Source organism: Eschrichtius robustus, chromosome 5 (assembly GCF_028021215.1).
Source record: "Eschrichtius robustus isolate mEscRob2 chromosome 5, mEscRob2.pri, whole genome shotgun sequence".
NCBI classification, from domain to species: Eukaryota; Metazoa; Chordata; class Mammalia; order Artiodactyla; family Eschrichtiidae; genus Eschrichtius; species Eschrichtius robustus.
The window spans coordinates 3,167,367-3,178,413 of NC_090828.1; positions in this window are offsets into that span (position 1 = coordinate 3,167,367).

An 11,047-nucleotide genomic window follows, 5' to 3' on the forward strand; every position below is an offset into this window, starting at 1 on the left:
GCATAAGTGTTCTTGTGCTCTGGAGCGCTCTTCCCGACTCCCTGGGGCTTGAGATCAGGGGCCCCGCCGCCCGCGGCTTACTTCTTTCTGCATGGATGGCACCCTTCGCGTACGTGGCTCAACGGGAGCACGGCTTCTCAGCCTTGGCACCGTGGGCGTTTTGTGCTGGGCCCTTCTTCGTGTGGGGCTGCAGCGGGCAGCCCCCAGCACTAGGCTGTGTAGCGGCACCCCTGGCTTCTACCTACTAGAAGCCCCTTCCAGGCCTAACACTCTGGGGCCCGCTTGTGTTCCGCACCAGGTAGGAGTTACCAGGAGAAATCAGTGCCTCCCCGGTGCTCCCTTATCTGCTCCTCCGCCCAGCCCGCAGCCGTCCTTCCTCTCGCAAATGGCAAATGGACCCTGGAGTCTTCTGGAGGCAATAGAGGCACATGCGGAGAGGACCAACCTGGGGTGTCAGTGTCACCAAGTTTCTGTTACCTGACTACGCCTTTCAGGCCTCTTGCCCCGTAACACGGGTTTGCTATGTGATACGTGGACTGCTTTCATTCCAGCCGACAATGGGCCTGAGTCTGTGACAGTAAGGCAGGCGTTATCATTCAGTCGTTTGCTGGGTAAATTGCTGCCTTTGGGCCTCCCAGGCGAGGTTTGGCTCAGGAGAACCCTTCCTGGTGAGCCTGTCGGGTGTGTCGGGGTGCAGAGCCCCGGGGAGCAGGGTGGGCGCCGCCCGGCTTGGCCGCGGAGGGCAGAGGGATGCGGGCCAGGTCTCTGGTCCCACAGAATCGACCGTGGGAACTGCACCCGGGAGGGAGGGCGCAGCCGTGGAGGGGAATAAAGGAGACACTGTGAGGCCTAGCGAGGAGTGAATAAGAACGGCCTGGCTGTGATGCGACGCTTGGGCCCACGGGGTCCCCTGCTGCCCTGCCGAGACTTGGCAGTGGATTCTGCTCCAGTGAAGCTGCTCAGAGTCTGTGTTTCGAATGAGAACTGAAGCGATGTCTCTCGACGTCAAAGAAACCACGAAAATAAAACACTCGTAGGGGAAAAACGGTTTTCTCCACCGACAACAATACCGTCATTATGTTCCAAAGAATAAGTCCTTGTCTAGGTTGGGAGCCTCCTCTTGCCGCTGTGTTGACAAAACCCTCCTCGCCAAGAGCAAACACGTTCTCTGGAAATGTTACCCACCAGACCCCAGGTCATCCATCCTGGAGCAGGGAGGGCTGGTGCCAAGGACATCCCTGTAGGGGCTCCGTGTGTGGTGGGTGTGTGTGGTGTGTGTGTGTGTGGTGTGTGTGTGTGTGTGTGTGTGTGTGTGTGTGGTGTGTGTGTGTGTGTGTGTGTGTGTGTGTGGAGGGCTGGTGGCTGGGGCCCGGGGACAGGACCGAGCCCCATCAGCTGGTCTGGTGCCAAGGACATCCCTGTAGGGGCTCCGTGTGTGGTGTGTGTGTGTGTGTGTGTGTGTGTGTGTGTGGAGGGCTGGTGGCTGGGGCCCGGGGACAGGACCGAGCCCCATCAGCGTCGTGTTTTCCTCCATTTGTAGGGACTCCGTGTGTGGTGTGTGTGTGTGTGTGTGTGGTGTGTGTGTGTGTGTGTGGTGGGTGTGTGTGTGTGTGTGGAGGGCTGGTGGCTGGGGCCCGGGGACAGGACCGAGCCCCATCAGCGTCGTGTTTGCCTCCATTTGCCAGGAAGAAAGTGCAGAGCAGGGGCGGGTGGGCACAGGGCCAGGGTAGGTGCTAAGGCCACAGCAGCCGCCCCATCTCCCCTTCACCCCTCCTAAGGCTGCAGCGTCTCCTCCTCGGGTCTTCCCGGAGTCCCCAGCAGAGCAAGAGGCTCTTGGGCAGGGATCCCACAGCCCTCAGGCGTGTGCCCTTCTCAGAGCCCCGTGAGCCTCTGCCACATATCAGGCACTGTTCTGCAAGGCACACGCCTGGCTCAGATGTGATGGGGTTACAGGCTTGAGAAGTTCACCTCGCGGGGCTCAATCTAGGCTCAGTCAGGCTCAAGCAGGAGAGGTCTTGTCTGCCTCTGTCGGCTTGGACAGGTGCCCCACTCCCAGTCCCCCGAGGTTCCTGGGATGGGATCTGGCACCCGGCACTCACATCCAGCCGAGAGGAGAGAGGCAGAAGGCTCCAGGAGAAGACGGATTGTTCAGCCTGGGTCCCGTGCTCCTCCCTGAGATGAGCCTGGGGGCCGGGCTGGGGCCAGGGCCCACTGAGTGGGGAGCCCTCCGTGCCAGGTGGACCTCGGGAGAGACGGGCTCTGTGCCCGAAGGAGTGGGATGCTGGTGGCCAAACCCGCGGGGCTGCAGGGTCGGCAGCTCAGCATCTTCACTGGAATTCACACCACATGGGGCGCCCGCGTCGCACACTCTGCCAGACGGCACTTCTGAGTAGAAGCTGTGAAACTGCTTCATTCTGGGAGAAAAAAATCAGGAGGAACAGACTTTCCGAACTAGCTATTTGCCTCAAGTAAGGATTCCACCTACGACATTTCCTTGACGTGTTGCTCCCGCCACTTCCAATGAGGGCACAAACATCTCTCGACAGCCCTGGCCCGGCACTGACACTACGCACGCCGACTGGCACGCGCCTGTGCAAGGGAGACAAAACCCAGAAACTTCTCCCTGCACCTGAACAGAACAGAGAGGGTAAGAAACAAACACACCAGGTCGATTAGCAAAAAGAATCCTTCCGACTTGGACTCCAGGATTAGAACCGCCTCCAGACGTAAGACAGCCCGGTAATCTGCAGTAGTCACGTCGACTGCATTTCCTGTGATGCCCCGGTCGCTTCCAAACAGTTATACTTCCATTTGTACAGACTCACATATTTCAATAAATATAGCAGCCTTGCAAGAAAACCCCCAACCGCCCCCAGCATGCCAGGGAAGGTGCGTGTTTCCCAGGACAGATGACAGATGAGTTCGTAGAGGACAGTGTCAGCCAGCCCTCCTGAGTAAAGGCGGACTCATAAAAACAGGAGCTTACAATGAAGTCATCATAGACTAACTCTGGGCCCCCTGGAAATGCCCTTCTTTTCTGATTGATGAAAAACAAGAAGTGCCACCTTGCTTTTCTGGGTAGCAAAATCTTCATCGCCAAGGAGATCTAGCTCACGTGACCACTTGGGAAGAAAACTGTGTGCTCCTGTAATTCTTCTAATTACCGCTGGGCTCCAGTGACACTAATTAACGGATAACCTCATAAAGTTGTGTTTCTTTTTCCAAGATATAACATTGGCCAGACCTCTCAGAATAATGTTAAGATTCTAGGATTTGGAACTTCCACCAGAACATGTATTATTTTCTTGATAAACAAGGAAGGTCTTTATATGTGACCGTGAAACAGTGTTTTAGTTATACAAGCTTTAGAGGGTGCGGTTTCTGGACAGCAGTAAAGAACATTTATTTGTTTATTTACGTTTAAGAAATGAGCCAACCTGGCTGTCTAGCTTGCTAAAACAGAAATGTTCATTTCTCAGGGAACTAAAACAGTAAGTTCCACGTCAAGCCCATAGATCCTAATGCAAAAGAAGAGAATAATATAATTATAAGACTGGGCTGGCAGGGAGATCAGCTCGGTGCTTTGTGACCACCTAGAGGGGTGGGATGGGGAGGGTGGGAGGGAGGGAGATGCAAGAGGGAAGAGAAATGGGAACATATTGTATATGTATAACTGATTCACTTTGTTATAAAGCAGAATTTAACACACCATTGTAAGGCAATTATACTTCAATAAAGATGTTTAAAAAAAAAAAAAAAAAAAAAGACTGGGCTGGGCTTCCCTGGTGGCACAGTGGTTGAGAATACGCCTGCCAATGCAGGGGACACGGGTTCGAGCCCTGGTCCGGGAAGATCCCACATGCCGCGGAGCAACTAAGCCCGTGCGCCACAACTACTGAGCCTGAGCTCTAGAGCCCGTGAGCCACAACTACTGAGGCTGCGTGCTGCAACTACTGAAGCCCGCGCGCCTAGATCCTGTGCTCCGCAACAAAAAGCCACAGCAATGAGAAGCCCGCGCACCGCAACGAAGAGCAGCCCCCGCTCGCCACAACTAGAGAAAGCCCGCGCGCAGCAACGAAGACCCAACACGGCCAAAAATAAATAAAATAAATAAATTTATTAAAAAAAAGAAAAAAAAGACTGGGCTCTTCACATAGCTTCAGCCAAAACACTTGTGTGGCAAGGTCAGCTTTCAGATTACACTCTACTGAAGCAGATACTAAGGGCTTTAGGCAGATCCAACACTCCTTGGCGAATAGGGAGATTGGAATTGCAGCCCCTCTCGTCCCAGACAAGCCCCACGGCCCCAAGCTGCTTCTCCAGCAGCTACAAAGCAGTGTGGTGTCACCCCTTCACGCAGGGGCACCTCGCGGCAGGTGCTTCAGACCGGCATCATCTGTTCGGCAGCCAGGACTCCGGTTTCCCAGGGCTACTGGATTCTTTCACTCTAAAAGACCTATTTAGTTTTTATTAAAAGGTAACTAACTAAATACACGAAATGAGTCCAGCAGTTAAAGCAGTTTAGGAAGGTTGCTTAGCATTTTGTGAAAACATTGTGGACAGGGAAGTGAAGATGACAATTTCTCGTGAAATTTTGCTAAGGCTGGTGCAGGTTCCTGTCACCACGGGGTTTCCATCTACAGTCTCTCAAAACAGAAAGCCGAGCGTGTCCCGCCACCTCACCAAGGGTCCCTCTTTGAACTTCTATTAGCCAGAAGTGACAAGTCAACAGCAAACAACAACAAGCTGTGGAGATGTCCCCGAAGAGGACAAAGAACATCTGCAAAGGAGGCTTATTGGCACATCAGCAACTGCTGGCCGTGACAGAGTCAGATTTTCAGTTTTAACTAATTTTCTAGGTAAACGGCCCGTGGTCTGATTCCGAAACCCTGAAACGGTCGCACCCGCAGCGCAGAGCCGGGAGCAGAGGTGCGGGAAGGGGGCCGCGCGGCCGCCGTTTCCTCCTGAGCCGAGCGCTCCCGTGGGGCCGGGGTGGGGGGGGGGAAGCGCCCGCCGCTCCAGAGCCCGCGACGCCTCCGAAGCCGCCCGTTCCCCCGAGGGAGGCGCCGCCCGCGGCCCCGTCCCGAGCCGGAGCCGGGGTGGCCGGGACGCCCGCCCTACTCACCCAGGAGCAGCCAGAGGCCGCGCCGCGGGAGGCCGCGCAGGCCCCGGGCCATGTCCGCAGCCGAGTCCGCCCGCCGCGCGCCCCGCCGAGGACTGAGCCCGCCGGGCGGCGCGCCGGGGGCGGGGGCGGGAGCGGAGCGGAGCGGAGCGGGCGGAGGCGGCGGCAGTGCGGCCCGCCGGGGATGGGGGGCGCCGGGACCCAAAGGGACGGCCGACAGCGGGGCAGCCGGGCTCGCCAGCACCTGCCGGCCGGGGCGCCGGGGCAGAGGCTGAACCTGCGAGGCGACCCGGCCCTCGGCGAGTAGCCCTGAGAGCGCGGAGCGAGCGCGGGGCCGGGACCCTTCCCGGGCGAGCGCACACCCGGGCTCCGGGGGACGCTCCTGAAGTGTTTGACAAACAAGACACTTGATTAACTAGGGCGGCTCTTCTAGACAGGGCATCTCCATGTCAACCCGGGCACCATCCCTCCTCCTCTCCCTGGGTTACAACCGCCCACTCCTACCTCGGGGGTCTGCTTTGCAAAAGGCCAAGGCCACCCTTGCCCATCCACCTCTCCCAAGGTGCAGGCACTGGGGATCCTGAGAGGACAAAACCAGTCCCGGCGCCTGGGGAGACTCAGAGTAACCAAAAAAGGACCCATAGGTCCAATGAGGAACTGGAAAGACAAGATGAGGAAGAGGGTGCGGGCGCAGGGGAGGCGGTGCACGGAGGCCCTGAGGCTGGAGGGAAGAGGGCTCTTGGGGGGACAGAAAGGTGGCCCTGGTGGACTTGCTGCCTAGAATGGGTGGTGAGAGGCAGCGGAGGCTGGGAAGCCCTCGTTCTGACTCTGAACTTGTGTAAAAAGAGAAGGGCTCCCTACGGTGACACATGAGAGCCCCGGGAAGCCTGAGGAAGCGCAGATTTCCCCAGCTTGCTTGCTCAGACCTGACCTGGGAGGCATCAGCCCAGCATAGCTGAGCTGACCTGGGCTCTCCAAGCTCTTCTGGTGGCTGGATTCACCTTGCAGTGGTTCCTTCTTGTGACAAACTATTCCAAGAACTCTGAGCAACTGAGTAAACTTATGCTCATGCTAAGGAATCAGCCACTGCCCTAGGGAGGCGGAAGAATCATTACCCCGAGAGCAACTCACATCTTCGTGGCTGAAGCTTCATACACGTAGCAGAGTGCCTAGTGCAGGATTCTGTGGTCAGTCCATGTGGGCTGACTCGGCACTTCCCTCTGCTGAGTGAAAGGCAACAGGGCCACCTGCTGTCAGCTCAGAGAACAGGCGGCAGCTGACAGCCAGGTGGTTGGGAGGGCACTCAGGGCCAGCATGCCTACAACCTGGGGGTCCCAAGTGTCCTGATAGGGGTCTGTGTCAGATGGTGGCGGAGGCCACATGCGCTCTTGACTTGAGTAGCCCCTCTCCCCAGACCTTAGGAGGATACACCCCAGTGGGTGGCCTGGCCTCTCTCACTTTATTCATTTAAGAAACATCTGAGTCCCAACTGTGTGCAAGACTGTGCTGCGTAAACAAGGCAGGTCCTGCGCTTCAGTTGGTGGATCTAGTGAGGAACATCCAGAAAATCTAAGTAACATGAATGCTGTGATACAGGAACCACACGTATGGGGCCTGGTGCGCCTGGCTCAGCTGCAGTGTTAAGAAGCCTTGAGGGCTGGGTGGAGGAGTGTGTGAGGGGCTCAAGGCCAGAGTAAAGAGCCAGTGATCGGGGACCAGGCCAGGTGGGAAAGGCGCGGTTACGGGAGATGAGTGGGGCCCAGCCCAACCCTGTGAACCCTATACTGGGGACAGCCAGTCACTGGTTAGGGAGAAGAGCGGGCATCTCTGCTGCTTTCAGACTCGCCCTCCACTCACCCTTTTGAGTCACCCTTTCCACCCTTGGTCTGTGGGCCTCTCTGCATCTTCTTATGGTCAGCTCCTTCTTCATTACCCCAGGCACCTTCATTAACCTGGGACCCCACTGGGGTCAGCAGGAGCCATTCTTTGCAACATGTTCTTTGACACTCAACTGCAACAGGAGGCATGGTCTGAGCAGGGGAAGCCCTCTGCCATTTCTCCTCCATTTTCTCACACTCACCACCCTAACAGACACATGTACCTAGCAAGACAAAGTGTATTTCTCAAGTTCATGTACTTATTAGGAAGTTCACAGTTCTCTTGGGAATGCCAAAGTCAAGAGGTATACACACCATGGCACTTTCTCCCCTAATGGTTTTCTTTTCTGCACCTTGGGTCTGGGTAAGAGATGCCCCAGTAATTATGATGGGTTTTCCCTTCTGCAGAGGTAGGAAAGTGGGACAAACTCTTTAACACTTGTTCTTATAGCTGTGACACATATCTAAGAGTTGACAATTTTGCCCTGGCTAGATTTGTCCGATGTATCTGTATTTCTAGCTGGTAGCATGGAAGATCATTCCTCTCCCTGGGCACCTCCATCTACATGGATGCTAGGTTAAACAACGGAAGAGTTGAGAAAATGGCCAAGTGCTTTACTGTATGCACAGTAGGGTTAAAGACACAATCTAGATAGTTCAACAAGACCTGGTCAACTTTACTAAAAATTCAAAATTAAAAGAAGACTTCTGTTTCCAGCCGTGATGAAATAAGAGGGACTGGATTTACCCTCCCCACTTCAACTAAAAAACTGGACAAAACAGATCAACAACACTTGTCACACTGGACCCCAGGAGAAGGATCCCTAAGAGATGGGAAACAGCTCTATTACAAATACATAACACAACCACACTGAAGGCGATCAGGAATAAAAGACAGAACCTAAGTAACTTTAGAGAATGATATTCTGACTGCACACTGTAAGGATAAAGACAAAAAGAACTTTACAGAAATGCCGTACTCCAGGTAGTAAATGTTTCTCCCAGGGGTCTGATTTAGCAATGCTGTCATGACTTGATGTGTATGCTAGGTCTGAATAAACAACTACAGGTGTGTCTGGGTGCACAGATTGACAGAAATGCATACATTTCCTAGTTCTCTCTGCTGAGAGGGCCTACGACCAACTCCAACAGCAGCGAGCACATCTACTGACCAGATCTTGGTTTCTAAACATCATTCTCAAAGGAAAGGAAACACAGCTTGTTGGAGAAGTGGCTGATTCCAGGGCTGGTGCAGGGAACATATAAGATGAGCCTAAAATACTCTGTGGTGCCAGAAAATCAGCAAGTACTTGAAGAAGGATGGTGATTTTCAAAGACAAAGAACCCAACCCAAAGAAGCTCCTAATCCCTACAGCTGGAATAATCTGAGCGACCAAATAAGCAATGATAGTGTTATAACTCACAGAACAGAATGAACATCACTGAGTCCATATTGAAATAAATAATTGAATAAATACATGGGGGAGAAAGGACAGCTCTTCCTTACTTACCACAAGTAATAAATGTAGAAGGAAAGACAGACATACAAAATCATCATTAGACAAACACCACAAGAATAACTGTTTCAGGCAAGGTTTGCTGATGGATGCTAAACCAGTGAGCACAAGTTTTAGGAGAAACAGGTATTTACATACCAGCAAAGACCTCCCTGAGTTACGAAGGAAAAATAGCAATACCAATAAAATACAGTGGAGGAACCCAACAGAGGCCGCCATAAGCAAGTGATGAAGGATAACATCGCCTGTAGGAGATGGCTCATGTACCCCAGATGTGAAGTGCTGAAGACCTCTTCTGTGGCATTCTTTATCACAAAATGCATAATAACCTCAATCTCATCAGGAGAAAACAGCTGATAAATCAAAATTGAGAGGCATTTTAGAAAAACAGCTAATCAAATACTCATCAGAAATGTCAAGGTCATGGAAGACAGGAAAATGACTTAGGAACTGTCCCAGACTGGAGGGGATGGAGAAAACACAGTAACTAAATACAATGCGGGACACTGGAGTGGGCCCTGAAGCAGAAAAAGAACATTAGGGGTTAAAATTGGTGAAATCTTACTAAGATCTGTGGTCAGTAGTACTGCACCAATGTTAATTTCCCAGTTTTGATAATTTTACTGTGGTTATGTAAACTGTCAACATTACAGGAAGCCCAACCAAGGGCATACATGAACTCTCTGTACCATTCCTGCAACTTTTCTGTATTGGCTCTCGGCTTCCTCGCAGGAAAACCGGAGTTGTTTATAACAATGTCGATAATATACATAATAATGACATTCTCTGATCTGTCAGGGGACTCTCACTATCAACCCTAAGTATCATGATGTTATTAAGATAAAAGTTCTATATAAATACTAAGAGGTGGCGGTTCATTTAATACTCATAGCTCACACCTACTTTATCCCCAAGAATCAAAATTCAGGCAAAGATACACAGAATCTATAAGCAATCTTATATTGTTCCTAGCAGTTCTCTAGAGGTAACACTTATAGCTGTATTAGTTTTCTATTGCTGATGTAACACATCACCACAAGCTTGGTGGCTTGAACAATACAGATTTATTATCTCATACTTCTGTTAAGTCAGAAGTCGGAGACAGGTTGCACCAGGCTAAAATCAAGATGTCGGCGGGGCTGCATTGCTGCTGGTAGCTCTAGGGGACAATGTTTCCTTGCCTTTTGCAGCTTCTAAAGTCCACTTGCAATCCTTGGCTCCTAGCCACCTTCCTCCATCTTCAAAGCCAGTAACAGTGGGTGAAGCCCTTCTCGAAATGCCATTTCTCTGGTTCTCTCTTCTGCCCACCCAGATAATCCAGGATCATCTTTCCATCTCAAGGTCAGCTGATTAGCAACCTTACTTGCTTCTGTACCCTTAACTCCCTTTTGCCATGTGACGCATTCACAGGTTTGGGCATGAAGACTGGTCAGCTTGGAGGGCCATTGCTTCGCTGACCACAGGAGCTAACATTTAAACATTTTACTATATGCCAGATAGATACTTTGCAATAAGTAACAATGATCAATAATGCAAAAAAGTTAAGTCAAGATATGCAGAACTCTGGCTGAAGAACTATTTTTTAAAAAAGAAACTACCTGTAATATTGAGCTTCTCAGTTATACATATTATCTCCTTGGAACAGAATTAACATTGGCATTAGGCAGAGCCAACTGGGAATTTTTAGTTCCACTTTTTTGGTGATAGTCTCAGGGTATTTTACAACATCCCAGGCCTCTGGTGATCTCCAAACATAACTACCTGTATATTCTATGTGGTACAGCTAAAGTGCTCTTTGGTGTCCCAGTAATACAGTATGAAAGAAAAATGCTTCTGAGCAGTAATTAAGTCTGCTAAAATTATCTGCAACTTTGCTGGCTGAAGATATTTGGAAACCTGGATAATTTGACCAGTCTTTTAAATTCTATAACAATTTAATTAACCAATGTCAAATTAGAGATCTTAGAGAATAAGATAAATACTGCTTTTTCACTTGCAGTTCCAAAGATTCATGCATTTCTCCAGTTTCTACACTTTACTTGGGAAGCTTAATAACAGTGATCAATTTACACGGTCATGGCTAAAAGCCTTTTGATCTAAAAGTTGCCTGATCTTTATACCTTTAGGTTTTGAGAGGACATCTTTATTTCAAAAAACCTCAAAGTTATTATTTCAAATGATCCTTTCTATATTTTCGATTACTAAATTGAATTCAGTAATTTGGTCTCTATGTATTCTAAGAGAGAATTCCACTGAATTAAATCCTTCTAGAAACAAACGACTAGAGGTATACTTCTCATGGCTGCTAGTATGTTAAAAATGTCTAATCCATGTTTCAACTTTATTAAAAAAGGTTACTCTGAATGTAGCCTTTTAATATAAATAACCATATGATTTAACAGATAGGAAGAAATCTCCATAATTCTAGGATTCTACTAACTTGATGTATGGCCAAAACTAGAGAATCATCTACTAATTTGATGATTCTCAAGTTTCATTTAATCGAGTCCTTTAAAAAAATTTTTTTAAAA